This window comes from Callospermophilus lateralis, chromosome 7 (assembly GCF_048772815.1).
Source record: "Callospermophilus lateralis isolate mCalLat2 chromosome 7, mCalLat2.hap1, whole genome shotgun sequence".
NCBI classification, from domain to species: domain Eukaryota; kingdom Metazoa; phylum Chordata; class Mammalia; order Rodentia; family Sciuridae; genus Callospermophilus; species Callospermophilus lateralis.
Window position 1 is genome coordinate 120,435,772 of NC_135311.1, and position 25,111 is coordinate 120,460,882.

At 47.9% G+C, this 25,111-nt stretch overlaps 1 protein-coding gene across 3 annotated transcripts in view; it reads right to left on the bottom strand.

Annotated features, from left to right (window-relative positions):
- Window positions 1–5,662, bottom strand: part of Znf362 (zinc finger protein 362) — a 36,336-nt gene extending 30,674 nt beyond the window's left edge. For 2 of the 3 annotated variants that reach the window (XM_076860804.2, XM_076860800.2), the window contains exon 1: window positions 5,494–5,662. The gene's annotated coding sequence lies outside the window, so the exon portion shown is untranslated. Of the gene's footprint in view, window positions 1–5,294; window positions 5,381–5,493 lie in introns of those variants that run through there. The other variant, XM_076860803.2, reaches the window with a different exon arrangement.
- Between the last annotated feature and the right edge of the window lie 19,449 nt (window positions 5,663–25,111).

A 25,111-nucleotide genomic window follows, 5' to 3' on the forward strand; every position in this document is an offset into this window, starting at 1 on the left:
AAGATAGGACTTCTTAGGCCCCAGAGCCAATCCCTCACCTGTCACACTTTTTCCACCAAAGACACTAACCAGCCACCTCCCCAAATCCTACCTAGTCTCTAAAACCCAGCTCTGACCCTGAGTTCGAGAGCCATCCCCACCATCCTATCCTTCAACCCATTCCTGTCACTCAAGTGACAGACGCAGCTCTGTGCACCCAGGAATATCGCCCCCAAGGCAGAAGTGAGGAATTTAGTGCCAGAAGGGGAGCAGCTGCCCCACTGAGGGCTTTCTCCTGCCCTTGAACTCCCAGGCAGAGGCTGTGGCAGCCGGGAGTGGGTACCTGGGGAGCAGAAGGCGCCCCCAGGCAGAGCCCCAGGAGGCACACATGGCCTTAGACAAGGCCTGCTCCTCTTCCCACTCAAGATTCCCCAGTGATAAAATGAGGTTTGGTTGGATCATCTGTGAGCTGCGCCTTCCCAACAGTGCTAGACCTGGGATTGCCCATGATTCCCCAAGATGGTATCATCAGGTATTCACTTTACTGGAAAGTGCCTCCTTTCCCCTATCTACATCGAGCCTGTCCAAAAACTCGGGACAAGTGCCAGCCAGTGCTATAGCCAAAGAAGCTCAGGAAATACCAGATGCTAGTGCCATCTCTGTGCACCCATTCATTCATTCAATCCTCCACATGTTCAACAAGGCTACCTGACCCAGGGAACTAACAAGCCCAAGAGAAAGAGGCCATGAAACCACAAGGTCAAAAACACTGGGAAACCAACACTAACATCACCTTGCAGGTGTCAGTCATTAGAGAGGGGCAGCCCTTTACACTTTAAAAAAAGAAAATCTTCCTAGCAAATGAGAACTGTCTGACCACAGGCAGCTGTGGGCCTGGTGAGGAGGGAGCTCGCTGGAGGGGGGTTTCTGGCAGAGATCAGAGGCCCTTTTGTCAAGATGTGAGAAGGGGATTCCTGCTCTGTGCTGGGGTCAGGTGAGGCTGGGCTTCCCCTGGATAGCTGAGGGACCCTAAGAAGTCCCACTGTGCTGGGTTCCAGCCCCCACAACACCATGACAACTGGTTACTTAATCTGTCTGTACCTCAGTTTCCTCATCTACTAAATGGGGGTAATATCAATGAGGATTAAATAAGTTCATATTTATAAAGCTTTGTAGAACATGTTGTGTTACAAATTGAGCTCTGTCACTAAATAAATAAGGTGGTGAGAGTTCACTTTGTAAGATTCTAAATCCAAGATCAGAGCATGCAAAAAATCCAAGTGTCAAAGGTTCTCAGCTGGAAACTGCTCAGATTCTGAGATTGGGAGAGTCTAGGAGTCTTAGATTCTGCAATTGAATCATCTCATTATTTCCTAACAACAACCCAGAGCCTCCCAGGGGGGGAAAAGACAGACCTCATTGTAACTTCATCTCCCAGGCCGCTGGGGCTGCTGCCACACCTGGACTCCGCAGCCTTGCCCCACCTCAGCCACACCATGCTGGAAGCTTACAGGGAGCCTGAGTATGTTCTAGTGGTAAAGAGAGCAAGTGCAAATAAAGAGAGTGGGAAAGAGGGAGAGAGGGAGGCAGGGAAAGAGAAAGAAAGAAAGCGGGGGGAGGTTTCAGATGTGAAAGCTGCAAAAGAAAATAAAAAGAGGCTCATGTGACAAAGAGTGACAGTGGGAAGCTATTTTAGAGCAAATGGTCAGGAAAGCCCCTTTGAGGAGGTGACATTCAGTTGGTGCCAGTCATGCAAAAGGGAAAAGCATTCCTGGCAAAGGGATGTGCAAAGGCCCCACCAACAGGCTTTGTAAATTTGAGGTACAGAAAGAAGGCAGGGTGGCTGGGGTGGTGAGACGGGGGAGCAGGGCAGAGGAGCCCAGGCTGAGACACAGGCAAGGCCTGGACCATGAAGGGCTTTGTTGGTCCAGAAAAGACTACTGTTTCCCCCCTTCCCTTCTAAATGTCCAGGAAATCGCAGAAGAGTTTCAAAAGAGAACGACAAGGCAGAGCAGGGCCTTCAGGTTCTCCAGATCATTTGGCTCATTCTGAAACCATCACCTTAGTTCACAGAGGAAAGGCAGGGCCTTGATGGTCACTGTCACTGAGCTCCTAGGACATGTCTGGCCAGCGATGGGAGACACTGCAGATGCTGTGTTGCTATCACTGCCACCAACCCAGGAGAAACTCACAGACAGTACCATTTTAGAGATGAAGAAACCAAGGCCAGAGAAGGAAACAATGTGCTCAAAGCCCCAAAGCCATGTGACACAAATGGTTCTTAATCCAGAACCCAGTTCCACCACTGTGACCATCTACGGAACTCCTCTGGTGTTTTCCAGGCTCCTGCTCTCCAAGAGGCTTTCCCTGGGGACCCATGGAGGCACCCCGGGAATGCTGCCCTGGGTGGTACCTCATGCACCTGCAGCCTCACCTCTTCTTCCCTGCTGGCTTTAGAACCCTGGAGGACCAAACTTGTACCTCCACCTGTCCAACCGGACTGGGTGAGGCAGGGATTGGGTGGATGGACAGATGGTTAGATGGAAGGACCACTGAGTTGACTAACCAAAAAACTAATGAATGGACATTGAAAAGGTAAACGAACACTCTAATAACGAATGAATGAATAAACTAACCAACGGCAGAAAAACGGATGAATGGAGAGAGGTAGGGCAAAGAGGAGCCCACCCAGGGAAGGGCTGGGGCCAGACTAGCTTCAGACCTAGTCCGTCCCTCACCCACACACACACCACTTCCACTTTCCACCTGGGACCAGCTTGCTTCCATTCACCAAGACCACAGGTGGCCTACTCCCCAGCACCTAGGACAAACACAGGTCACCACTAAGTGCTGGCCATGATGCCCACCAGCAGCTTCACAGCTCCCCTGGGCCCAGGTGGAGCTGGCGGAGCTGGCGGTGGGAAGAGTGGTTCATTGTCCCTAGTGTCTCACAGAGGAAAGGAGACAGGTGGCCAAGGCAGGCCGTGGTCCTAGCTGGGATAAGAACCACTGAGTGACTTTTAGCAGTGGCTTCCCTTCTCTGAGCCCAAAAGACCTCCCCAGGACCTTTCCATCTCTGGCATGCAGTGGAGGAGGGGGTCAGTTTCTGGAGTTTAACATAGTCACTGCGGTCAGCAGAATTTCAGAGACCAAACTAGAAGGTTGGGGAAGAGTCCTGCCCACAAGCACCAAAGTCTGCCTGAAAAGCTCCCCACTGCCACTGTCCAACCTCTCCAAGTCTCAGTTTCCGAAATTCTAGTATGGAGTCAATGACCCCATCTGAAGAACATCTCACCCCAACTGAGTTTCCAGGAGGTGGCAAAAACCGGGTGCCACGCTGTAACTGTAAAGTTTGATTTCTAAAGAAGGATTAAGATGGCAGGGGTCAGTGGGAGGTTATACTGCCCCACTCCAGTCTAGTTCTATCCAAAACGAACCTTCTAGGCACCAGAGCCCTCAATGGACAACAGCAGAAACAGCCCAACAGTGGGAACCTGGACACGTAGGTCCTGGGCTCAGCTCTCCTTCTACCTGGCTGTGTGACTTTGGACAAGTCGTTTTCCCTCTCTGGACCTGTTTTTCCTTCTAAAAAATGCCCGGCTTGGTACCCTCTGACCCAGGCATGCCTCGCTCTGCAGCTCTGAAGCTCTAAACTCCAGCCTTCAACCACAGATTCTGCCCTTAAGGAGCTCACATGGTCCAGGAGATCCAGGACATAGACCAGGGGTGAGACATAAAGGTCTCTCCTCCAGGAAATGGGGGTTGGAGGCAGGGATTAGACAGGCTCAGAGCAGAGTACAGGGTCCTCCCAGGTCAGACTTTCCCAATGGGGAAAAGGTCAGGTCCAACTCTGCGTGGCCCGGTGGACAGCACCAATTACCCCAGACTCTGTGGGCCTGGTCTTCAGACCCCTCTGCAGCTGGCAGAGCAGGCAAGTCCTGACCCGTCCAGCCAGATACTTCAGGAACTAACTGAAGTCTAAGCTGCCTCCAACTCAGAGGTCTCCAGTGTGTCCCACATAAGTGGCAGAAAGGGGTAAGAGTAGACACAGGAGACAGGCCCACACCACAGGGGACTAGCAAACCAGGCACAGTTCATCACCCCACAGGATCCCCGGGGCTGCAGGCCTACACCCAGCCAAAAGCCCACCATCAAGGGCATTCCCCACCATCTCTGGGGGCCAGGAGGACCACCAAGTTGGGGAAGGGGCTCTCCCACTGCAATCAGCTAAGCACACTTGCCCCAAGTGGGGGTGGGAGGGACCACACCGCCCAGAGCACCATTCCCGCCTACCAAGGGGCCTTGGCCACCCATGAAGGAGAAAGGCCCACCCCACACACACCTCCTAAAGGTTCCACACTGAGGGCAGGGTGGTGGGGAGAGAGCAGGATTACCGCCTCATGCCAGGGGTCTTAGCTGGACACCTCGGGCCCACTCCGGGACCTTAGTGCCAGACCTCTCCCCCAGATCTGAAGACATAGTTCCTTACAATGCCATTTTTATAGAGCCCCTTCCAGAAGCCATTCCCAGGCAGTCCCCAAACTCCTAGCCCCAACCCTCCACGTCCCCCCCCACCCCGCGCAGCTCGGAGGAAACCGGCAGTTAACTTTTCTCAAAACCCCTGCAAAGGCGGCTAGCTGGGGGGAGAAATGAGCCCGGGATCCTTTCTCGGCATTTCACTGACTTCCCCCACAAAATAAAGAAAGAAAGAAAAAAAAAAAAAGCTTAAAAAAGAAAAGAAAACTTTCGGAGTTAACTTTAAAATTCCCAGCCCTCCCCCCGAAATCACCCGGCAGCTTCCCTAATTTTTTTTTTCTTTAAAGTGCAATTGCATTGTGTCTCACCTCCCCGAAAGGCTCGCGGCTCTCGCCAAAGAAAAGGAAAAAAGCCAACCCTTCGGGTGCCCCCTCTGCTTCCAGCCGCCTCTCCCACATTCTCAGACAGTTTTATTAAAATTTTCAGACAAAAGAAAAACAAAAATGGCAGCCTGGCTTATTTTTAAAACAGGACAGGGACGCCATATTCTGCAGATCTGCAAAAAAAGGGAGAAATCCGGCACTGGCCGCTCCACCGGGCCGGCTGCAAAGTGCGCGAACCGCGCCGTTTGCAATCCGTTTATTTGCATTAAGCCCCATGAATCATTGTTTACCGGAGAATTGCAGCAGGTTTGAATAGCCCGGCTTAAGAAAACACACACACACACACACACACACACACACGCACGCACACATACACACACACACACACACACACACACACACACACGCACACACTCGGAGACCAACCCCAGACACGCCGCCGGAGACACTTCCTACCCCAAGCGCCGCCGCCGCCGCCGTCACCCCGGACCGGGCCCGAGGCGCAGGCGGCTCCGGGCCCTCGGAGCGCCCCGGCCCGCGCTGACAGCGCCCTCGCCCCGGCCCGGCCCCCACCCGCAACTCGGCGCAACTTTCCCGCTGGCGGCCGCCCGCCGCCGCCGGGCCCGCTCCCCGCGCACCCCGGGCCCGCACGGACCTGGCTGTGCTGGCGGCGCCTCCGGGACGTGGCCGCAGCCCCGCGCCCGGCGGCCCGAGCAGGGCCGGGCTGGGGCTCCGGCTCCGGCTCCGGGCTCGGGCTCCGGCTCGGTGCGGAGCCGCGCGCAAACCTTCCGGGTCGCCTGCTGTTCACTTCTGGGTTCTGCAAGCGCCGAGGCGGCGGCGGCGGCGGCGGCGGGAGGCTGGGTCTGCAGCGCCGCGCGGCCCCCCGTGCGCTCGGCGAGCCCCCGCGCCAGGCGCCGGGCTCTGGGGGGGCCGCGTCGGGCCCCCGCCTCTCTGGCTGCGCAGCCCGTCCGGCCCGGGGCTCCGGCGAGTGGGCAGCGCCCGGCGCTGGCGACGGCGAGGGGAGGGGGCCGGGGCGGGGGCGGGCCGCGCGCTGGGGGCCCCGCTCGGGCCCCGGGGCCTCGTCTCGCGCTCGCCGCCGCCGCCGCCGCCGCCTAGCAAAGTTGCGCGGCGCCCCCCACCCGCGCCGCGCCGGAGGCAGAGCCACAAAGGAACTCCTCGCCCCCCTCCGCCCGCCCGAGCTGCGCAGGGAGGGCACCGGCGCCCGGCCCTAGGACAGCCCCTTCCCCAGCACGGGGGCTCCCGGGGCCCCGGCGGCCGCGGCCATTGTCCCGCCCAGGCCCGGCTACTGCCTCGCCACCCCTCTCCCGGGTGATGGCGGGCAGGGGACCTGGACTTGGCGGGCCGCGGCCCTGACCCCGCTGAGCCCGCGCGGTGCCAGGATGCCCCTGGGGTCTTCTTCGAAGAAGTGGACCCTCACGCCTGATAATGAACAACCGTGCTCAAAATCCAGGCTTTTTTTTTTTTTTTTTTTTTTTTTTTTGAAAGACAAGGACATGGGGTGGGGGCCAGAAGTTTGCACAGGGAAGGCCACCCCTTCCTGGTCCTAGGCCTGAATCCCAACGGACTGGGCGGCCTGAGCCTGGCAGCGGCACTCCTCACAGTCTATCAGAGGTGGCACCGCTGTCCCCCAGCTCCGGACCTCAGAGCCATCTGTGTGACTCCTCCTCCCGCTTCACCCTCCCCAGCCAATCAGTCACCAAGTCCTCCTGATTTGGCCTCCCAGGCTGTGTCAGCTTCCAAACTTCACTTCTACCTGAGGAGGCAGCCCTCTCAGGTCTCTTTAACCGAGTAGATTTCTATGCACACATGGCTACCCAGCCTGTAGGATGAATCCAGGTTGGCCTTGCCCTCAGGAAGCACCCAATCCCCCCGGGAGGGGCACACACATAAACAATCATATATCTTCCAGGAAGCCTTTCCCAGTCCAGTAAACATTTATTGAGGACCTACTAAGTGCCAGATGATGTGCTGGTTGACTGGGAGCACAGCTATGAATGAGTTGGACAAGGTCTCTGTCCTCATGGAGTTTCTAGTCTAGCACAGGATGGCAAAAAAAATGGGGGTAACTGGGGACAGGATCCATAGAGGCCCTTTATTCCCAAGCCCCAATCCCCAAGCACAGGGCAGAGGCACCATACTTACATGTGGCATGAATTAGTTGGCATCACAAGGCACAGTGTGAGAACACAGAGGAGGCCACTCTTCCCTGGAGAGCTGAAGGTGGTTTTCAGAAAGTTCTTCTGGAGTGAACTGGTGGGGAAGAAAGGAAGATCTTCCAGCTTCCAGAAATGAGAGTAAAAGTGCCAGTCCATTGTTGAGACATTTCATGAGTTAATCCACCAATAAATGGGGCAAAGAGACAAATCACCTGTACAGAAGAATTCCAGATAATTTGTGTGGCTACTCCATACTGCTTAGCCATCGTCTACACATAGTGAGTGCCTTCCAAAGAGCACAGTGTAGAAAAGGAGGGAGGAAAGTACTTTATAGTGGAAAAACCTGACAACTACCACCTCAGCCAAGTGACCAAAGCCAACATCAACAGTCATGAACCATGTTGATAGTATGCGAGCTTGATATTATGTGACAAAAATTATACTTGACCTCTTAGGTCTTCTTCCCAAGAACCATAACCCTAGACTTGCTGGGAGAAAGACATCAAGTGTGGAGCATCCAACAAAACACCTGTCTGGTTACTCCTCAAAACTCTCCAGATCATCAAAAACAAGGAGAGTCTGAGAAACTGGAGCAGACCCAAGGAACCGGAAGACGCATGACAGGTATATGTAATGGGGTGTGTTAAATGAGAAACAGGAACGGGGGGGGGGGGGTGATGGCATTAAGGGAAAACTCAGGAAGTCTAAATAAACTACGGGCTTTAGTTAACCATAATATATCAATAAAAGTATCCATCAATAATTAAAACAAATTAAACAGTAACATAAAATGTTGCTGATAGGGAAAACTGGTGAGAATGGGTTCCCAGGAATTCTCTAGAATGCTTTCCTCAATTGTTCTGTAAATCTAAAAGTATGCTAAAAATTTACCTTAAAAAATAAAGTCTAAAAAAGAAAATAATTTGGTGGGGGTGCTGGGGATAGAACCCAGGGGCCCTTAACCATGGATCCACATCCCCAGCCTTTGTTTGTTTGTTTGTTTGTTTTTAGAGACAGGGTCTCTCTAAGTTGCTTTTGAGCTTCATGAAATTGCTGGGGCTGCCTTTGAACTTGTGATCCTCCTGCCTCAGCCTCCCAAGCCGCTGGAATTACAGGTGTCTGCCACCACACCTGGCAAGAAAATAATCTTTTAAAATGTACTAGCCATAGCACTGTTGAGAGTGTCAATGAAATAATGCTCATCATAGTACCTAAGATTCTGAGGGTCCTCAAAGCTATTATGTCATGATCATCAGCAACAGCACTTAAAACTGCACGCACAGAGGCAGAGGGGTGCAGGACGAAAGAGAGGCAGAGAGTCAGAATCCGGAAGACCTTGGCTGCTGAGCTAGGCTTTGGAAGGGACATGTGGGGGGCAGATAACATGACCTGGCCCATCTCAGCCTCACCACCTCCTCTCTTACCACCTGGAAAGCCATGCTCCCGTCATCCCAAGTGAGCTGCCTCTCAGACCTTGCCATCTCTCTTCTGTGTGACCTTTGCACATGCTGTTCCTTCTTCCTGGAACATCCTTCCTTGTTGTTCCCTCCCACCTTTCCTGGCTACCTTCAACTCGTCTTTCAGGTCTTAGTTTAGACATCCTCTTTAAAAGCCTTCTAGGACCTTCCGTGATGCTGTTAACATGGTCTGAATGGAGACAGTGTGGTGTGAGGTGCAGGAAGTCACGGAGACTCACAGCTCTTTGCCACTGGTATTCACACTCCTCTCCTCCCAATCCAGCCATGCTTCATGCTTCTTATCCCTGAACACACTGTGAACTTTCATGTGCCAGTCTCTTCTTGTGCCCATCCGTCTGCCTGGCAGCCTCAGTCCTTTTCTCCCATCTCTTCTCTCTGATGAACACCTACTCATCGAGGCTCAACTCAAATATCACCTCTTCTGTGAAGCCATTCTAGATCCTCTGCATGGAAAGAGATGCTTTCCCCTGGTTCCCCTGATCCCCGTGGTCTTCTGGCCACACTTCTGACAAAGCACTTATCATGGTGCATCAGAATAAATATTTGCTGAATGGATCAACAAATGATGGGACAGACAGCAAACCCAGCTCATTTTTTAAAATTCTGTAAGCATTCCTTACGGTCCTCTTGGAAGCCCTCTGTGGTTGCTCTCCTTCTCATTGCTTTACTTTTACAGTCTGGCCTTTAACTGTTTTCCTTACTGTAGAGCATGTAGTATTTTTCTCTTGCATCAGAGTAAATTCTTTGAGGAAGGAACCATGTCTCATATTTTCTGGGTGTTTTTCCCACTTATTCCACAGTATTTATAAGCATGTGAAGGCTCAGAGACAAGGAAGGCTTGTCACATTAAGGGGACAGGAAGGAGAGTGGAGCTGCAATGGAATGAGGGGGACTGTGAAATGACACTCTGGGATGGATGCCCCAGGTGGGCTCGAGTCGGTGAGGGTATAGGATTTTAGTTTAAGAGAAGTCGGGAGTCATGGAGAAGTAGCAGTTAAATAAAGAAGAAACCCATGGCCCAAGTTCATTCCAAAGGCCTATGTGGCCACTGGGGTGGGGGTGGACTAGAAAGGGGCACAGCCAGGGAGCCAAAGTCTTCCGTGGAAAAGATGGCAATGGCTTGCTTAGACCTCGGTAACACTGGCAAGGACCCAGAGAAGTGGACAGATGAAAAGTATGGGGCACTTTAAGGACTCAGTGTTCCCAGGACTTGGTGACTGGTGGTTGTGGGGAGTGAGAAATCAGGAGGTGTCCAGAGGACTCCAGGGTTCTGCAGCTACCCTTCTGCCAGCATGAGCCTGGCTTCATTTCCTTATCCCCTGAGCATGTTCGCAGTGGGACCGTGATGTCAAGAGAGTCCCATCTCCTCCTCCCTACCCACCAGCCAAGCTAGCCACTACCTCATCCCTCAAAGTGGGGTGTAGCCCCTATCAGAGGTCAAAACAATCTCAACCACCAACACATGCACCTTCTACTTGACCTCCACAGTAGTCCTGAGAAGGAGGCTGGGGAAACTGAGGCCCATAGGTGGGAAGTGGCTGGCTAAACCTCGGGACCAGCCTCTAGCCGGGCTCCTCCAACTCCTGGTCAGAACTTCTTCTGAATATCTACTTCACAGGGTAGCTATTCAAAGAGAATGTGCGGGTCAGGCTGCAGCAATGTGGCCCTCTGTTCTCCAGAGGCCCGCTGCCACCTCATGGTGGATCCACGGGCTCCTCATCTGGCAAATGTTCCCAGAAGACACCAGCCAGACAGCAGGCTGACAGGAGTTCCTCCGGCTCTTTGTGCACACCTCCCAAGCTATGACGTGCAGGGAAATGGCATTTCAGTCCTCAACTGGCTGCTTTGCTTCTTAGACTGTTGACCTAATTCCTACTGGTGAGAGATCAATTCTCTCTGTCCTCTCCTCTCTACTTTTTGGGAGAATGGAACTGGAAAGGAAGAACCCCTACCTCTTTCTCTAGGGAGACTCTGAATATTTGGCTTCTGTTAAGCAGAGATATTCATGGAGCTTTGGATAAACCACAGTTGTCCATGAAGTGAGCAGGGGATGGAGGTCTACTTTATTCTAATGATAGAATGTTGGGGATTGTGGCCTCCAGGTCTCTACACAGTCTGGCCCCTGCCAAACTCTTCATCCTCAACTAGGGTTGTTTTTCTCTTTGGCCTCTGTCTGCAGTCACATAGGTTTCCTGTGAGTTAGTAGAAAGCACGTTGCCACAGGGCCTTTGCATGGTAGTTCTCCTCTTGGGCAAGGCCCTTTCTGTTTAACCACACCACAGTCTCACCTAAGAAACTCATAATCACCTGCCTTGATCTGGCCCCTAGCCACATCCTTCTGCCACCTTTAGGATGCTCTCACAGATTGGTGATCCTCTCCCCTTTTTGCACACCTATCCCAACTATAATTCTATATTCAGATTTCTAATACTTTAACTTGACAGCAGTTTATAAATTCAGTGCATATTTGTTCGTTCGTGTAATAAAAAAAAGTGATGGGGATCAAATTTTTGAAGGCAGAGGGGCTCAGAAAATGAAGAAGCTGAAATGTGTGACTATTGTCTTGAAGTGTGGAGTGATCAATAAAAGAGAAGAACCTGAGAAGAGAGGTGGCTAGGGGCCAGGGCTGGGGGACTTGTAAGGACCGGGATATCCGCTCTTGCTCTTTCTGCCCTTATCTTTGCTACCATGCAACCCTCGCTCTGTCTCCTTGAGCCTTGTAACATGAGCTGTACTCTGAATATTAGATTGGCACCAGGTCACCTGGATTGGCACTGAGCAGAGAGGAATGACAAACAGGGGAGACAAGAGTATGGGTGCATTGGGAGCAGAAAATTAGAGATGGAAGTGACCAGGACTTTGTGAGTTACTGGAATTTGAAGAAGTCTTGGGGACATCATCGGATTTTCCCAAGATATGAAATAGGAAATTCCATTCAACTGTTATCTAAATCTCAAAGGCCTAGGAATCTGGGCTCTAAACACAAAGAATGCTATGACTGATTAGCAGTGTCTATCACGGGCAGTGACAGTTCATAAGCCAGCCTCATTCAGCAGCTCCCAGGTCTGCAATTCGGCTTAGCGTTTTCTTAGCTGGAGGGTAAAGACTGTGTCTTAGTCATCTTTCATATCAGTGCCATCAATAGTGAGCTGGGGGCATGGATGGAGGGAGCTGGCAGGGGTACAGAGAAGAACCAGCAGCAGGTCAGAACCTCAACCAAGCAGCACCCAGCATGTGACTCCACATCTTAAGACTCTGTTCAATCCCCTGTGAGCTGGGGCAAACTGTCTGACTACTCTGGGCGTAAATTTCTTCACCTGAGAAACAGGCCAAGAGTACCAGGGGCAAGTATGAGCTTTGAGGTCAGACACTAAGGGTCTAAATCTTGGTTCCTAGTCCATTTAGCACCTGAAAGGCTCTCAGTGTTCTTTAAAAAAGCGGATGGTAATCTTCACTTCACAGGGCAGTGCTCTGGGATTAGAAATTGTACACACCACCATTGGCCAAGTATTTGCTTTAAGCTGGACACCTATCCGGACTTCTCTTGGGCAGGACTGTTGAGGGCCACAGCCGAGTCGAGATGACGCATGGCATTTTTGCCAGAAGTAGTGGTTGAGAGGTGACGCCAGGGAGTCATTAAGATGATGACTTTTGAGTTCTCGCTGAGTTCCCGTTGAGTTCCGGTTGAGCTCTCGCAGGGATTCCTGAAGAGTTCACTTTGGTTAGTCTCTCTGGAATCCAAATCGGCTGCTATTCTCCCTGTGGAAACACACAAACAGAACTCCGGACCCAGAAAATCACTGGGTCAGGACCTTCCCATTGTCCTGTTAGAATATCCTTCCAATGTACCTTGGGCTTATGTACATTTTTTGGACACATATGACTTTCCACAGCACTGAGCCTTGATGAATCCAAATTTTAAAAATTCAGAATAAAAAGGGTTATTTTAAGTTTATCTTTGGGGGATATATACCCCTTCCCACAGGACCTGGCCCCAAGTAGGCAGGGTGCAGTGTCCAAGGCATGGCCATGCTCAGCAAGTGGTAGTTAACTCCTTTGTCCTGTGGGATCGGAGGAGTTCTTGGGTACAGAAGGGCTGCATCAGCCACAGGTCACCTCTAGAAAGCAAGGCTGATGACAGTAACTATTTACAGCCCTCCCTTCCCAGCTGGGGAAGGTGATGTCCTCCTGGAGTGGCCCTCACCGTAGATCTGTAGATCTGTACCCAGCTCTCTTTTATGGCTGGCCTGGGGGCTGCCAGAGGAAAAGGGCAGATGGGCCATAATGAAAGGGCAGACAATTACTTTCCCTTTTAATTACCATTTGCTGTAATTAAATAATAATAACCTTTTGTAGGCCCTGAGAACTCAAAGCAGCCCATTCATAACATCTGGTTCCCCTCCCTTCTGCCAGGAATGGAATGCCCACAGGAACAGGGAAATTGAGGCAGAGAGGAATAAGGCCAGTTGCCCTCAGTCATATGCAAAGCAGATTGCCAGAGTTCGGGAAAGGTCCTTAAAGAAATGACTCCTAGTGCCCGACAACTGAGGGCCTCGGCTAGCTCCACCGCTCACAGGGATTGGCTTAGTTGGTTCACTCCTCTCTCTAAACCTCAGTTTACCCATATATAAAATAAGATGGAGCCCACTTGACCAGCCATAAGCCTATCATGCTTGGCTCTATTCTGTTCATATGAAATCATGGGCCATCCTTTTTGCACACTTTGGGTTGCAAGAGGTAGTAATCTATCTAAGGCTGGCAAGCAAGCAGAAAAAAGAGGGTTACTCACTCATAGAACCCAACAAGGGTTGACAACATGCTTGAACAATCAAGCTGTTAAAAAAAAAAAACACAGAGGTCTCAGTGCTACAGTTTGAATCTGAATGTCCCCCAAAAGCATATGTGCTAAAGGGTTGGTCCCCAGCCTGGCATTATGGGGAGGTGGTGAAAACTTTAAAAGGGGGTAGGTCTCAGCAGGAGCTCTTCCAGTCATTGGGGATAATGGGGCTCCAGCCTTCCTTCCTCTGTCTGTCTTTTCATATCCCAGCCATGAATCGAACCAGGGACAAGAACACCGCTGCCTCCCTCAGATAGCAAGTATATTCTTCCTCCAGACAGTGAGAAAAATGGACATCAACATCTTCCCCAACCTGCAGTTCAAAGATTCAGCCTCCTAAGGGCATCTGTCCCTATTGTCCCAGCCTGAGTCAGGTGACCACCCTTGGACTAATCAAATGCAACCAGTAGACCAGCATCTATGATGTCCCAAGGCCACCTTTAGGGATGAAGTTAGAGAAAGAGTCAGGCCTAAAGGAAAGGGGGCCACTGAGCAAGCATCATAATTGGTGTTTGGCCTACACAACATTGGAGGGAAAGTGACATTAAACCAGAGTGACAGCACAAATCGCCAGGAATGCAGAAATGCTGGAGGCTCCCCCCAGGGAGGAGAAGAGAGCTGTACCATTCAAGGCAGGCTTGACTTCAGACCCCAGCCCTGGGGTACCCATTCCTATCTGAGCATCCCCTTTGCATGCTACAGCAATGTGGAAAAAACTGTTCCCAGGTTTCTCCACTGCCAGGTGACATGCCTCATCAATGGACTCCAGGGATCACATAATCTAAGCCAGGCCAGTCACAACCCTTCTCTGGTCTTTCCTTGGGGGACATCTAAGGTCATTGCCCCATAAGAAGCCACCTAAGCAAATAGAAATCTATGTCAAAAGGGGCAATGTCCACTGTCTGATCCAAGCCACCCCAGAGTTCAGCCCAACTGCAGGCCCTTTCCCTTGGTTTGGCGACAGTGTGCCAGGTAAATTCCCCTTTGGGCAGGTATATTTGCTTCCTGCAGCTATCATAATGAATTGCCACAATCTTAAAATAACAGGGATTTATTCTCTCACAGCTCTCGAAATCAGAAGTCTAAATTCAAGGTATCCACAGGCTCCTCCTGCTCCTTCTTGGGGTCCTAAGGGAGACTCCTTCCTTTGCCCTATCCAGATGCTGATGGGTACATAACCCTGATCATTGCCTCCATATTCATGTGGCTTTTTCTTTCTCCTTTGACTTTCAGTAACACTTGGCATTGGATTTGAGGCCCACCTGGATAATCCAGATTGATCTCATCTCAAGATCCTTAACTTCATTACATCTGCAAAGATCCTTTTACCAAATAAACTCACATTTACTTATCCCTATTTTTTTACTTAACCCACTCTAGCAAGTCTATGTTCCTCAAAACCAAAATAAATGCAGTGGCTCAGTATCAGTACTACTAAGTCCAGGTATACTCGTCTGTGTTTTTGATTTTGCAAGGTTTTTGTTTTGTTTTGTTGTTTTGTCTTGGGGTGATGTTTCATTTTGAAATAATTGCAAATTAAAAAAAAAAGATGCAAGAATAGCACAAGCAATCTTGAAAAATCTTTTACCCAGATTCATAATGGTTGATATTTTACCTCATTCACGCTGTTATTCTCTCCAGCTCTACCTAGATATATGTTTCTCTCTTTCTCTCTCTCTCTCTCTCTCTCTCTCTCTCTCACACACACACACATATACACATCACTCATGTGAAAGCATCATGCCTCTTTTCCATAAAATATTTCAGAGTGTGTTTCCTAAGAACAATAAATTTTTAAAAAATTTAAAATTTTAAAAAAATGTATTATTTTTTTTAAGTTGTAGGTAGACACAATATGCTTATTTTATTTATTTATATGTGGTGCTGAGGATCAAACCCAGGGCCTCACACATGCTAAGCAAGTGCTCTACCACTGATCCACAACCCCATCTCAGAACAACAGTATTATCTTAAATAAAAATAAAATCACAAAAAACAGGAAATTAATATCGCACAATTCTGTGGTCTAATCCACAGTCCATGTTTGAATATTGTCAATTGTTTCAATAATGTCCTCTATAACTACTTTTCTCAGTCCAGAATCTAAACAAAGACAGCACCTTGCATTTAATTGTGATCTCTCTTTAGTCTCCTGTAATCTGAAACAATTCCGGAGCCTTTCTCTATCTCTCTTCACCTTGACATTTTTGAAGATTCCATGAGCCAGTTATTTTGTAAAATGTCATTCACTTTGGGTTTGTCTGATGTTTCCTTATGATTAGAATCAGATTATACATTTTGAGTAGAAATACCACTGAGGGTTGTACACTTTTTAGTGGATCTTCCAGAACATACAAAACCCAGAACAGAACTTTTTTTTTTATGAACACTCCCTCTCCAAGATGACACAGTTATTTTCAGAAATAATCACAAAGATGATATGAATAATAATAACAGCCATAAAAGAAACACAGATGTGCCAGTAACAATATAAGAAAATTAAAGATTTTTAAGTCTTATAAGACAAAAAGGAAAAAATAATGGGCTAATGATTTTTAATTACATTCGTATAGTTTAAAAGAAGGGTGGAAATGTAGACCTACACATTAGTCCGTCCTAGAGAGACAGAATCACTTTACAGTTACTATTTTTGTGACTTCTAAAAATTTCTCATGACTTCATCAAAATTCATCTTCCTATGTTCATATTTAATAAAAGTGTAGCCAGATTTATAAATCTATCTTCATTCAGTTGATAAAAATACATTTTATTAATTTTAATTTAGAAAAGTTTCTTTCACGTGAATCAACAGATATACAAATAGTTAGGAAAAGTCTTAAACACAGGGGTGAGTCTTTAAGGGACTCACAAAAATCCCTCTTCATACTATTATTACCTTTTTTTCGGTACTGGGGATTAAACCCAGGGTGCTATACCACTGAGCCACATCCCCAGTCATTTTTTATTTTTATTTTTTATCATTTTTTTAATATTTATTTTTTTGGTATAGATGGACACAACACAATGCCTTTATTTTTATGTGGTGCTGAGGATTGAACCCAGGTCCCACCCGTGCTAGGCGAGCACTCTACCGCTGAGCCACAATCCCAGCCCTTATTTTTATTTTTATTATTTTTATTTTTATTTTGAGATAGGGTTTCACTAAATTGCTGAGATTGGCCTCCAACTTGTCATCCTACTGCCTCAGCCTCCCAAGTCACTGGGATTACAGGCATATGCCACCACATCCGGATATTATTATTATTTTGGATGGTGCTGGGGCTTTATACATGCTAAACATGCGTTCTACCAACTGGGTTACATTTCCCACCCTCTTTCATAATAAATGCAAGAATTTGCAGTGATGCGCATGACTTCATTTCTTTGGGGCTGATACCGATTGAAACATTTGCAATCAAAAATTTTCCATTAAAATATATCCACCAGCAAACTCAACTATTTCTGTTGTATTTGGGTTAAAAAATAACATCTAATGGTTTTCCCTTTTTGTAAAAACAGACAAAATGGCTGAACATTAGCATTATTTGGTTGTCTTTGAAGAATATCCAATTCTTGATGAGGATGATTGTGGCATTCAGATTTTTCCCTTTTATGTCTTCTGGCAGCACAAGACTAGCATTTTCCGTTGTTTCTCCAACTCTCTTCTTTGGGGTTTGATTATTTTTCCTAGGTAAATGTTCATTTCCTTACACTTTGCAGTTGCACTGTTACTGAACTTCCTGATTTCTGTATGTCAACCTTCCTTAAAGGAGCAATCTTAAAGCTTGATATTTTCCTGTACAGCAAGCAGGGCTGACTCCGGCTGTTTCCAAATATTTCTGTATCTGATTGACCTCACCTGAAACATCACACTTGAAAAAAAGCAACTCAGTGGGGGAAAAAATTATCGCATACAGCAGAGAGCAAAATCTGAACGGATCTCTCTACTGATCACACAGCACTTCAAACGTTGAGGTTAACTTTGCAAATGCCATCTCTACTGCATGCACAGCTTCGTGTGGAGACAACGTTTCATCTGCAAAAAGAAGTCTTTTCACTCTTACACACCTTTATTCTGCAGCATTTCCCATCAGTGAAGCGAGACTGAAAAGAAGTACATTTTCCCCAAGTTCCAAAAAGTGTCACACGTGGGAGGAAATCTCCAGGTAGCCACACGGAATGTCAGAATTAAACTAACTCAAGTAGAGTGTCTTTGCCATCATTCTGCCACCAGAGCTGATTTTGAGTCTGCTGTTTAAACACAGAGCTATGTAACACAACAGGGTTCCAAAGTCAGCTTAACCCATAAGAACCAAAATGAAATTACTCTCAAAACAGATATGTTTTGCAGATTCCACATGTACCACAGCCAACTGTATACTTGGGTTTCAACATGGATTGTGAGAAGACAGTTCATGGAACCTCTCCCTTGGTTCTGGCTGTGTGACTCTATCTTCATGGCTGTGCTGATTGGTTAAAGAGTAAGCCTGGAACAGAATTTGGCCAATCACAGCACTTCACTGTCCTCAGTTATGGTGATTGGTCCAGCCAAGGGCACAGGACTTGAGTTAGCTTTCCACACTTCTGGAAACTGGAAGTCCAAGATCCAAGTGACAGCAGGGTTGGAGTCTGGTTTTTTTTGTTTGTTTGTTTGTTTTTGTTTTGTTTTGATTAATTAAGGGATTTAAAAGATCAGGAATATATCATTTAAAAAAAAATAGAAGGCTACCATAGCAAAGATTTTTGGTCTTGGGATGCTATGATTTGAAAGCCCTCTCTAAAACTTGTTGTAATTTAATTGCCATCGCAAGAGTGTTAATAGATGGGAAATTTGACAGATGATTAGGCTGTGATGGCTCCACCCTCATGGGAAATACTAGAGCTGTAAGAGTTCAATCCCCTGCCAGGCGTGGTGGTGACCGTCTATAATACCAGTGGCTCAGGAGGATCTCGAGTTCAAAGCCAGCCTCAGCAAAGCCAGGCACTAAGCAACTCAGACAGACCCTTGTCTCTAAATAAAAAATACAAAATACGATTGCGGATGTGGCTCAGTGGTCAAGTGCTATTCTGGTAAGCCCTCCCTGACATAAAAGAGTTCCACCCCTCTCTCCATCTCACCTCTTATCATGTTACAAGAAGGCAAGAAGGCCCTGGCATGTCTTAAGGAGCTGGTACCAGCCCTTTTTAAATAAACAAAATAAAAATCTAAACCAAACTAAACTAAAAGAAAATATCAAAGTATATCACACCTAGTAAGGACATTGTTTTGTGGACTTTCATGTGTACTGGTCATGATAGAAGATATCTTTCTTACTATTGGCTGCAGTCACTGCCCTAATTCCCTGGCTCCTCCCTACAGCCCAAGGAAGAAGGTTTTATTTTAAGCTCCATCCTATAGGGAAGTGGAAGCAGCCAGGGTGACCTCACTGGCAGTGGCCTGCACAGCTAGAAAGTGGCCCAGTCAGCGTTTGCATCTCTACAATCTGTCTTCCCAGTCCCACTCTAAGATCTGTCCTAATGTCTTCTGATGCATCAGACCCTTCCCTTTGGGCTTCAGCTCCTTCAGGTTGCTTTTTGTTGTTGTGCAAACCCAACATTCCTGACAGCAGGGAGGAAAGAGTCTGGACCAGGCTGGCCAAACTTTAGTCAGACTCCTGAATCTCCTCCTGGGCCCATCTGTGCATTTCCTTGTAAATCCAGTTTCACAAGAACCCTGCTAAATCCGTTAAGCAAGAATTCCCTATCCTTGATATTTGATTAGTTCCCCATCCTCCACCCCTCCCCGCCAAGTGTGTCTGATCACTATGGTCTGCCTTCAGCAAGAATCCTATTAGATGGTTTTAGTCAGAATAACTCTACACTTGATGTTTCCACTGGGTAGTTTTCCATTCTCTGATCCCCACCCTGCTCCTTGGCTATAAATTCCCACTTAGCCCTGCTATATTTGGAATTGAGTCCAATCTCTCTCCCCCACTACAAAATCCCATCGCATGGTCCCTATACCTATAGTGATGGTCCTGAATAAAGTCTGCTTTAGCGTTCAGCAGGCACCGTGGAATCATTTTCTTCTTTAACAAGGTGCTGGATATGGAGAGAGGAGGCCAAGTCCTAGTGAGCCTCCTAGAGCCTTCCAGAGATCTTCTGGGAGACATCTCACCTTCCAAATCTTTGTTTTCTCCTCCGAGAAAGTGAAGAAGGCAATAACATCTTTCTCAGAGGCTTTTGCAAGAAAGATGGGAGACAATCTAGGGAAGTAACAGTTCTGTCTCTGGCCCTGAGTACCTGGGAGGTGGGGTGGGGCGGGGTGGGGTGGGACAGAGGCTGCTCTTGCGAAGGTGCGGAGGAAGCACTGGGCAGGGCAAGGAGAAACCAGCCATCCAGGATTGAGGGTGGAAAAACAGACCAGGAATGTGGATGGGGCCCAACAACTATGGAAAGTCACGAGAGGTTCCAGAAGGGTAAAAGGGAAGCTCCTCAGTGTCCTAAGGTATAGACAGTCATTTCCTGTGAATTAAACTTGGAGAACACACACACACACACACACACACACACACACACACACACACACACACATAGTGCCTGCATTCCAGGTGGCTCACAGAGGAGAATGGAGTCAAGTATCTCAAACCTCTGACCCAGGACTGGGGTGAGAGAGTGAAGAAGCCCCATGTCTGACCTTAGCTGAGTCCTCCACGGAGGCCTCAGCTGTTCCCAGGGCCGCACAGCAGGCTCTGTGCAAAGCAGGAAGCGAGGAGCTGCTCAGAGGGCCGCAGCTCAGCTGCGAGGCCTCCTCTGGGAAACCAGCCTTTGATCTCCTTGGCAGCCAAGGGGATCCTGCTTCCTGCATCCCAGAATGCCTGTTCTGCAAGGGACCTCAGAGGTCACGGAGCTCAACTCCACTGGACAGATGGGGCCAGTGGAGCCCTGAGAGGCACAGGGAGCCAGAGAACCAGCTGGGCCCAGCATCTGGGCCACAGTGCTCACTTGCCCTGGACCTTCCCATTCCCCCAGCTTCCTCTCACTCAGTGGGGAGCCAGCGGGAGGGCCAGCTCCTTCCCAGCTCTCTGCTGTAGGGAGTCTGCTTCCTGCCAAAGCTGAGTAAGTTCAAAGGCCCCTGGATGGTGGGGGATTGAGACAGTGCAAGACAGGGAGGGGGGTCTTTAAACCACAAAGACTACTTTATCCTCTGAGATTTTAAGTGGACAGAAGCCAATTTACTAAATTCTTTCGTCCAATGTGGCCCTTGATAAAAATTATGCCGCAAAAGGGTCAGAGATGGGAGGAAAAGTAAGGTATCTGAGCTCCTACTGCATGCTCAGCTCTGTGCAGGTAAATCTTTCATAGACACAACAGCCTTTCCTTGGAAACAATGGCTTCCTCATTTTGCAGACATTCAGGGAGGTGAAGCAACTTGTTCAGGGTCACATAGCTAGGATTTGAGCCCAAGTTTGTTGAATACCAAGGCCTTAACAGTGTTGGATTTGGGGTCACTAATATTAGAGCCCTAGGCATTGTGGTCTAGGAAATCTGAGTTCCACTCCCCTATTCTTTCAATAAACACTTGCCAAACGTCTGGTAGGGGCCAAGTGCTTTGAATACAGAAATGATAAAAATACGCAAGCCTTACTGAGTACTTCTTATGCACCAGTCACTATTCTAAGTGTTTTACATGCATGAACTCATTTAATCCCCACAACAATCACGCAAGGGGAAACTACTAAATATCCCCATCTTAGAGGGAACGAAAGTGAGGCACAGAGAGGCAAGGGAACACGTCACAGTTCCATAGCCAGGAAGCCACAGACCCGCCAGTCAGTCTCAGCGTGACAGCCCATGCTCATGGTATGGTGAGAAGACAGACTTGGCTCTAGGTAATTGTAATAGTGTGAGAAGTGATGGACGTGGCCAGTACGGGACACTGTGGGCATGCAGAGAAAGGGCTGTCAAGGCCAGCTTGGGTGGTCAGGAAGAGACCTTGGAGAGGAGGTGACAGCATAATCAACGCCTGAAGAGTGACCCAGGAGCTGGGCGGTAGCTCAGAGGCAGAGCATGTGCCCTGTGTGTATGAAGCCCTGTGCTGGATTCCCAGCACCGCAAGAAAAAGAAAAGAGTGAATCATATGTGGTCAGGCAGAAAGGAAACTGACTGTGAGGAGGGGTGGGGGGCAGAGGGCATGCTGGGGAACCACAGGAAGTCTGGCTAAGCGGGGAATGAAGTGGGGAGCGCAGAATGGGAAAACTTGAAGCTGGAGAAGGGGAAGAGAGAACCAAGATTCCTAAGAAAACTGAATGCCATGTTCAGAAGTTTGAATTTTACCCTGCAGGTGGTTGACCTGTGACCCCGGAGAAGTCGCTTGACCTGCATGCACTTCAGCTTCCTTCTCTGTGAATTGGGGTTATAAGGACCTATTTTGCATCTCATAGTTATTGAATGGAAGAAATGAGCAATGCAGTTGTAGGGAGAACCCCACAAATGTTAGTTTCCAGCCTTCACCTCCCACCAGCCCTGAAATGAGGAACCAGAAACAAAGAGGTGCAGCTGAATAACCAGATAAGTGCCACACAACCAGAGCTCCCTGTGTGCCAATCAGGAGGCTATAAGCAGCAGGAAGAGGAAAGCCTGATTCAACATTCAGCCATAAGGAATTCATTTTCTCACACAACAAAGGAGAGAAATTCTGGATTTGGAAATTCAGTGGCTCAATGATATCTTCACTGAGGTCAGCCTCCTTCACTTGTTGCCAATACCCTGCCTTATGGCCAAAATATGGCTGCAATAGCACCTGCCATCATCTGCAGACTTGACGCTGTGCAGTGAAGAAGGCATTTCTTCCTCTGCATCTTGAAAGGAAACAAAGGCTCACTAGAAATCATCAGATTTCCTCTCAGTCTCTTTGGCTGGAATTAAATCATACATTCTTTCACTAAAGCAATGTTTAACAAAAGGAATATAGTCACTGTGATTGGCTTAAACCAGTCATGATTGATGTCCAGTACTGAGGAAGGAAAAGAACCAAACAACAACAACAACAAAGAAACCTACCTGGGCTTTCCTGGGAAATTCTCAAGATGGGAATTTAAGTTAATGCAGAACCATCTTGGAAAACAATACGGAGGTTCTTCAAAAAACTAGAAACACAACCACCATTTTGAGCCAGCAATCCTGCTAACTATATGTATATATTGATGGATGTGTAAGGAATTTAAATCAGTATGTTGCAGAGACACCTGCCCTCTGATGTTTATTGCAACACTATTCCTGATAGCCAAGATAGGACATCAAGCTGAGTGTCTATAGAGAGATAAGTGAATAAAGGAAATGTGGTCCATATAGACAATGGAATATTATTCATCCATAAAAAAAAGAATGGGTTTCTGTCCTTTGACACAACATGAATGGCACTGGAAGACGTTATGATAGGTGAAATTAGTCAGGCACAAAAAGACAAATGCCATATATTCCCATCTACGTGTGGAAACTAAAAAGTAGATCTCAAAGAAGTAGAAAATAGTGGATTCCAGAGACTGGAGGGGTGTGGAGGAGAGAAGAAAGGAGAGAAGATGCTTAATCATCATAGGGTTCTATAGCACAGTAGGATAACTGTGGCTTACAAAATTAGTTGACACCTCAAGATATCCAGAAGAGAGGATTTTGAATGTTCCCAACACAAAGAAATGATAAATGTCTGAGGTGATTATATACGGATCTGATCATTACACATTGTACACAAGAATTGAGAGGTCACACTGTACCCCATAATTATGGACAATTACTCTGTGTCAATTAAAAATTATATATATATATTTTTTTTTTCTTAATCTGGCCTTTCTTGCCAAGAAGAAGGTAGGGATGGATGTGGGTAGGACATCAGCATTACATGTGCCTCTAAGGACTTGAGTCCAGGCTGTAGGCAATCAAAGTCATTCCAGGTCCCACCTGGCGGTGGCTCAGACACTAACTTCCTTCTGCAGTCCATGAGGTTGGAACATGCTGACTTCAACATCTGGAACCTTAAAAATCAACTTTGCAGAGCTGAGGGAGCCAGGGTGTACCCCGATGCCCCCGAGTCCAGCTTAGTCTCTGGAGAGCCCATATCTCCCCCACTCACTCCACACATGATAATTGGGCACCTACTTTGTATTGGGGACATAACAATGAGCAAAACTCAGCATGCACCTGACCCTCACAGAGCTCACCCTCTTTTGGAGAGATAGTCAAATAGCCACACAGGTGTGTGTAAAATGATCAGCCTGGATGGACAGACACCTGGTGCTGAGGAGACTTGGCTCAGGCAGAGAGGTGGAGGACTTTGGGTTCACCAGGTGTCATTTGGTGTACAGTTCCAAGAAACTCAGGCCACTGATAATCCAGTAGGATAATGCAGAGTCAGACCAAACTCATGTGTTTGAGACCAGGCTCTACCTCCTTCTAACTGTGTGACATTGAGCAATTGTCTCATCTCCATAGGCCTTAGTTTCCCCATCTGTAAAACAGAGCCGATCACAAAGAGGTTGTTGTAAAGGTTAAATAGATCTTGTAGATAAAGGTCTTAGCACAGAGCCTGCCAGGAAGTAAACTCATTAAATGTTAGCAAACATTATTAGTATGATTATCATTCTTTTGAAATTAATCACAAAAACCAAATGTGAAAATATGGTATGGTTAGATATTTTCAGGCTAGCAACTGCAAAGTCATTTTTCTTATCAATATCTTAATAAAGGTGTTTGTCACAGGAATATGTGTTCAGCTGTGGAAGTGAAACATCCCTGAGCGTTCCTGGGTTTCTATTATATCCAGATTGTCCACCAAGGACCCAGCCTTCCTATCCCCACCATTACTATCCGTAACACACCTGGAGAAGCAACCATTGTTAAGCTAAACAAAGCAAAACCCAGCCAGCAGCCAGCAGCTGCCAGGCTGCTTCCAGCTTGCACAGTGTATAACCAATCACAAGCTGCAAGATGCAAATTGTGTTGTCTAATTAATCCAACAAGCTATGCACAGATTGGGTTCTGAAAACTGGCTCAGTAGTAGGAGGAATGCCTGTACATGCAAACCCTTCGCGCCGGGCCCAAGCAGGCGAAGTGTTTGGGAACACCAGCTATTCTCGGTAGTGATATGTGTCCTCTTTAATGGTGGCAGCATCAACAGCTGTAAGCTGGAGAGAGCCATGAGCAGCATTGCTTTCCCTTCCCTTTGTAAAGTGACTGGAGCCACTTTGGCTACTGTGTAGTTATTTCTGCATCTGCTTTGGAGGGCGATTGGGTGGTTTACCTGAGTTTAAGCGTGGGATAGACTTGGAAAAATAGATATACAGCCTGCTCATGCACTCAGTAAAAAAAAAAAAAAAAACAAGAATAATAACACTTAGAAAGCATTTACCAAGTTCACTTTCCAGATTTAATCCTCAACACCTGCCCGTGAGGTGGGTAATAATACCAACCCCATCTTACAGGTGAGAAACAGGCACATTAAACAGACACATCTTCACCGAGAGAAGACAAGTCACTATATGGCGCGATGGTTGTAAAAGTGTTATAGGGAAAAGGAAAGCTGTTGAGGGGTTTGAGGGGCAGTTCAAAGAAGGGGGAGCTAGGGCCTGCGTTCCCTTAGAAACAGTCTAGTAGAGATGGAAGGAACCGAGGGAGCCCTGTGGGCATCTTGAGTAAAGCCATTCCTTGCAGAGGTAACAGCAGCCTCCAAGGCTTCGAGAGCATCTTCAGGGAGAAATAAAGAGGATCAAAAGGATCACTGAGGCTGCTGTGTAGGAAAAAGACATA